Genomic DNA, 6,000 nt, shown 5'->3' with positions numbered 1-6,000 from the left:
ACACAAGTAGCCTTGTAATAGCATAGCAAAAATGTAGCCTACGATGTCGGCATAGGAGTACTAAGAAGCTGTTTAGCGGGATAACATCTTTTTGAAATGTAACAGTTTATTATCTTTGTTTCCATTTCTTGGCTTTCTTACCTTGAATGAGCTGCAAGTAAACACTAAAAAGGTGTATCTTGAGCTTTTAAGACATCAACAACAGCAGAAATTCCAGACAAACAAGCTGTCACTGTTTTTAGACACTGTGCAACTGAAAACGTTGGATAGGACCTATGTTTCTATGTAGCAGTCCAGGAATTTGCTTCTCCTATGTGTCCAAATATTGTAATCAAAATTCACTTATTTGAATTCTAAAATAGTACAGGCCTCTCTATAAATGGAATCTGAATCCTGCCTAGATATGATTTCATATTTGGGAAGACCAGATCTGATGACAAGGGTTTTTTTTAAAACCATTTATAAAAGGTTTTTGCTCTCTCCAGCCAACACTGTAGGTGCTTGGCTTGACTGTCTGTTGGTTTGCTTCTCGTGTAGCTGGTATGCCCGTGGGAAATGGGGGTACCAGATCGGAGTAATGGCTTGTACGTGCTCACCACCCATTAAGCTCAATACTGTAAAATATGTAACGAGAAGATGGGCTTTGCCTTTCGGGGCTTATAATTCAAGTATAAAAGCAGAGACAGTTGGCATGTAGGAGAAAGCTAGGCTTGAGGACAGAGCAAAAAAGAATGTGTTCCTACGTGTGAGAAACAGTGGTGATGGCAAACCAGATGTCTGCTGCTGAACTGTTGGCAGTTAGCAGTGGAAATGCGAGTTACAAAGGAGGGGTTTGAAGCTTTTACTGGGGTAATACTCCTATGTCAGAAGTTGTATAGCAGAATTATCACTTGGAAAACATTTCAAAGTGTGTGATAAAGACTGGTTCAATTGCAAGTGAGGGGGGAAGGAGGGGGAATGGTAGACTGTCAAAATGAAAGTAAGTAGCCTGTGCTTGGTGTGGTAGAGAAACCAAAGGAGTGAGAAGAAGTGGTGGCATGGACAAAGTGGGGCATTCTGCAGCAGCATTTTGCATTGGATGTTATTGGGACAAGGTGGAGTCTGGAGAGATCTTGGAGGATACCTGAAAAGTGTTTTATAACTGTTGCACTAGTGGAGGGCTGCACTGCTTAGTAGTGAAGTCCTAATTTGCAGAAGTCTTTCATATTGTTTTCATCATCAACAGAAGTCCTCAAAGTTGTTTGTCCTTCAAGTCAACAAGTGGCATTGTCCAGCAGCGTGGTCCTGTCTGTGCTGATCATTTTAAACCAAATGCCGTAAAGTGACCAAGCTCTTAATTATTTCCCACAGAAATGAAGGATGCAATTCTGTACACGCTGACTACCACAGCCCACCACTGGGGCTCTGTGGAGAAGTCAGTGCTTCTCTGGGAAATCAGTGTTGGCAAGGTGAAGCCATCAGGCTGTGGTGCTTGAACGGGGGTTTCAGAGCCAGAGCCTGCTGTATGAAATAGTTTGGTTGATGTGGATGTAAAAGGGTATTATTTGGAAGTGACCTTCAATTTCATTTGTTAGACATGCACGGGAATAAACATAGTTAGAATTCTCAGTCATAAATTCTTCAGATTATAGCTTCAGTTGAGTGAACTTTACTTTGCTCTAAGAATGCCCTTTGTTTTTGTTTCTATTTTGCTTACTAATGTAATGGTCCTAAATTCACTACTGACAAATATCTTGGAAGTATTCTGGCTTGTTTTTTACTGCTGGCTCTTATCTCTTTTAAGTAGGGTTTATTAGATGAGATCATCTACAAAGGACTTATTTCTGTTATAAAATGGAATTAAAAAAAAGTAAAAATACAATTAGTAGTTGTTCTCTTTTTACTCAGTTTGAAAGATTAGAATATCAATGTCAAAGAGAATAACTGGGTTTCTGGAGTATGCTATGCAACTTTTGTTTTATCCTGTTTTGTCCTCTTTTGCTGCACTGTCTAGGGGAAAGGATCAGAGGCATTTCATTCTGTTCCTCAGCATTATCTTGAGGAGAGGTTTTTCCTCTCAAAACAATCCAGAATTGAAAGAACTTTTCAGTTCTCAAAATGAAATGACCACCAAACTTGTACGTTATGAAGGCTTAAAAAATAAAAGGTGTTAATCCCATTAATATTCTAATTCTCAACAATCTCTGCTGCTCTGTGGATTGTCTGCTTGAGGTGGCATTGTAATATTTTAACGTAAATGTCTGATTCAAACACTGAGTTTTGACATATTAAATTTCTCACAGGTTTTATTTTTACAGTTGCGACCTTCAGTACCTATCCTGTGTCTTTTAAGAATTTCGTCAGCCAGGGAACAGATTCGTTGGTTTAAGAGTAACTGGTAAGAATACTTACTTACATTGTTCTCATAACATTTTTCTTCTGCTTACGGATCTGAGATTTTAGGCTTGTTTTTCCATATTCAAAAAACACATAAAAATGAGGTACCCAAGTTAGATTTAAAAAACCTGCTCTCACATGCTTTTTTCTACATCTTCAAAAATACTGTGTTTGTCTTTAGCAAAACTGTTTATTGTGGTTCTTTCAGGGTGTAGTGAGCTACAAATAGATTTTTCAAGAAAAGAATCTGCTTGGTAAAATCATGAGCATTCATCTTACGCAGTTGATATGTAATAATTGTGTTAGAGATGAATCATCATTTATTACTTTATAAACATACTGCTGATTGTAAAAAATCCGTGACACTCATGATTAAGTTCATTTTATCACTTTTTGGTGTTTTTTTCCCCATAAGTTCAATAGAACATCTCATGCATATTATTAACGACCATATTCTGTCGCATATTAGCATGAGAAGAACACCCATGAAAATCAGTGGGTGGAGGGGTGTACTACATTGTATATGTGATTTCCCTCTGAGCTATTCCAGTGCAGTAGAAGAAAAGCTACTGTAAAGTCTAAGAAATCTGACTGGTGTGGAAATCAGTGTGAAATCAGAATTGGGTTATTTGGCCCTCAGTTTGAAATAAAAGTATAGCTTCCTAGGAAATAACTAATAATTAATTCTACATTCTACATGCATTAATTGATTCTTAAATCAAAATTTCTGATGGCTTCTGCTCCCAAATCAAATTCTTATGTTATTTCTTTATTGTAATTGTTATACTGGATTGTCCACTCGTTTTTATATCTTGTGAATCAGTAGAAACTGTGTGATTCAGAGGAATTGCGCTGATTTATAGCTGATGTAAGTGAGAGGATATTCAGGCATATTAAAGCTTTAGTACTGCAAATGCATAAGCAGGTATTGAATTACTGATGCTAATGGAATTACTCACGTGAGTAAAGTTAAACATAGACATAAGTGTTTTCAGGATTGATGTCTGTACTTACGAATTTATATAATTTAAGAATATGGCTCACAATTTAAAAAAACTTACTAATTGAATGTGAGCTACTGGATTTCATTCTAGACAATTGACTTGAAAAGAATTACATTGACTTGATTCTAGAATAATTCCATCAACTTCGGAAAAGATATGTGGATTTTTACTGCTGTAAATAAGGACGTAGTCTGACCAGTTCGCTGATTCCTACTAATATCAGGAAATACTTCCAGAGTAAAGGAGGAGCACAGAACTGGACAATTAGTAATACAAATGGTTTCAATCAAATGGTTAAATAGCTCAGCAAAGACGTGGTTCGTTTTGTAATAGCATTTGGAATCCAAATAAAACCATCTGAGAGATGTGCTGTTTGTTGTGATATTAATGCAGAAAACAGAGACAACCCAACATGTCTTGAATTTCAGGGGGGTGTCATAGGTTGAAAAAACCACACCAACCAACAAAAAACAAAGAAAAAATTCCAAGCCTACAAACTTAAAATACACATGCAGAAGCTCATGCTTGATTCTAATTAACAAAGCTTACCTTTCTCTTGACCATACCCCTTAGAGGTCATAATGTAAACTATTTAAATTGATAGTAATATTATGCACCACGAAATTAATTTTACATTGTATACAGTTTTTATTGTGACTTTATCTTGTTTCAAAAGTGCTTACTTTCTGATTTTGTGGATATTACTGACTGGATTACTTTTATTTTGGTTTTTACACAACAGTTATATTAGAAATTTGCTGTTTTATTCTTACCTTCTTAGTAAAAATCCTTTTATCACACAATGGGTAATTTATATCCATTACCAGCCCTTTCAATCCTTTTCAGTGGTGCTGTCAGTGCCTTTGGCACAGTAATGATTAATGTGATCTAATAATAGTGTGCCATTATATTACCTTAGTAAAACATGTACCAACATCCTATTCAGATCTACCAAATTCATAGCTTCCTATAATATTTTTGTTGAAAGACAGGATTACTATTTTTCAAAGCAGAATTTTTTTTTTTTGCCTTTAACATATTTAATGAAATTCACAATTCTTTGCCATGGTAATCTTTGTGCATGCATTTGAGCTTGATGGGTGAATTTTATATCATTCTGCATTATTATGATTTGTTAGGAAAATTGTTTGACACGTAAAGAGAGATATGCATTACATTGTTTTGTTTTGTTAAGGGTGCTTTTTAAGCATTCAGTACCTTCTGATTATTCTGCTGTATTTATCATACGGGGTATATTTAGACTGTAGTATGCAAGAATAAGCATTTGGGCTAAAACGTGTCTGTCTTTTTCTGCATTGTAACCCAGAGACTGCCACATACTACAGAAGGCAAGCTCTGTGCTCCTCTGCCCAGCAGTACCAGTTCTGGTTACACTTTGCTGTGGTGCTCTTTCTTTGGCATTTCCTTGCTGTTTTGCCTGTGGAAGCGTGCAGAATAGTGCCCAACTGTGAGCTGGAAACTTGGATTATGCTGTGCTGTGTTTGATTTTCAATCCAAGGTACATGTATTCAAAAACCAAATTCATACCTACCTACCCTCTTATCTACCTCTGTTCGAGGTTCAACTGGATACAGCATTGCTTGACCCCAATTTCCAGTTGTCAGGTAGTGTCAGATCACCTGAGAAGCAGAGAAACTATCCAGAGGACATATTTTTGGTAACAAAAAAATGTTGGTGCTCTGTTTTACATGTATGACTGCCTTCCAGTCATTCCAGTTATGTACCTGATGCAGTGTGGGAGTGTGCTGCCGCCCTTCCACTGAGCACTGATTCCCCCGGTCCTCTGCAACAGGAGAGGCTTTAGTCACAGCACTCTTTCCAGTCTTGGGTTCATCTATTTAATAATGCTCCTAATCAGCATGGCTGAAGAGTTTGGATAACACTGCATCTTTGCAAAGCATCTTAAATCTTCATCACCCAAAGATGTCATTATTGCAGTCAGGGAGTCACATACTTAACACTGTTGCAGTAAAATCGAAATGAAACAGCATGTCCACATTTTAACTCTACTTTGTGATGTTCTGTTAAATACATACTCTCACTGTTTCATCATATCACAATAAATAATGAATGAGAAAAATATTTTAATCTTGTCAATACTGGCAATGTCTAAAAACAAGGGAAGTGTGTGTATGCATTTATGTGGATTCTTTATTTGATTTAGGCTAAGCGATACAGCTGTAACATGATTTGAAATATGCAATCAATGTAAACGAAGAAAAATATTTTGAATGAAGTGTATAAACTGTGTGGTTCTTTAGACATATTTTTAGGAAAAGAAAAAAGATTATGATTGTCATACCATATAACAATAATACTACTACTGGAAATATATGCAGCAGCTTTATTTTCTGCCACGGTAAAGACAATCTTAAGCCTTGGTCATTTAAATCAAAGACATTTTCATCTCTTCCACATAGACGATTCTTCATGACATAACAAGAAATGGGGGAGGAGGAGGGGAGGGGAATAAAGCCTGAAATCTTGCTTTAGCATTGTATTCAAAAGGTTTAAAGAAAGTTCATAAAGATGCTTCCCTGTTTTTAGTAATAAATAATTATTTATGAAACAGAAAAACCTTTTATAAAGAAGTCTCCAA

The 6,000-nt window shown here is 36.2% G+C and overlaps 1 protein-coding gene across 5 annotated transcripts in view; it reads left to right on the top strand.

Moving 5' to 3' along the window:
- The window catches only part of ZNF536 (zinc finger protein 536), a 353,142-nt gene that overhangs the window by 52,873 nt on the left and 294,269 nt on the right, over positions 1 to 6,000 (top strand). For 3 of the 5 annotated variants that reach the window (XM_056361144.1, XM_056361141.1, XM_056361146.1), the window contains exon 2: positions 2,283 to 2,377. The gene's annotated coding sequence lies outside the window, so the exon portion shown is untranslated. The remainder of the gene's footprint in view (positions 1 to 2,282; positions 2,378 to 6,000) is intronic. The other 2 variants (XM_056361145.1, XM_056361142.1) reach the window with 1 other exon arrangement.

This window comes from Falco biarmicus, chromosome 15 (genome assembly GCF_023638135.1).
Source record: "Falco biarmicus isolate bFalBia1 chromosome 15, bFalBia1.pri, whole genome shotgun sequence".
NCBI lineage: Eukaryota > Metazoa > Chordata > Aves > Falconiformes > Falconidae > Falco > Falco biarmicus.
This window is presented reverse-complemented; position numbering and strand designations above follow the sequence as displayed.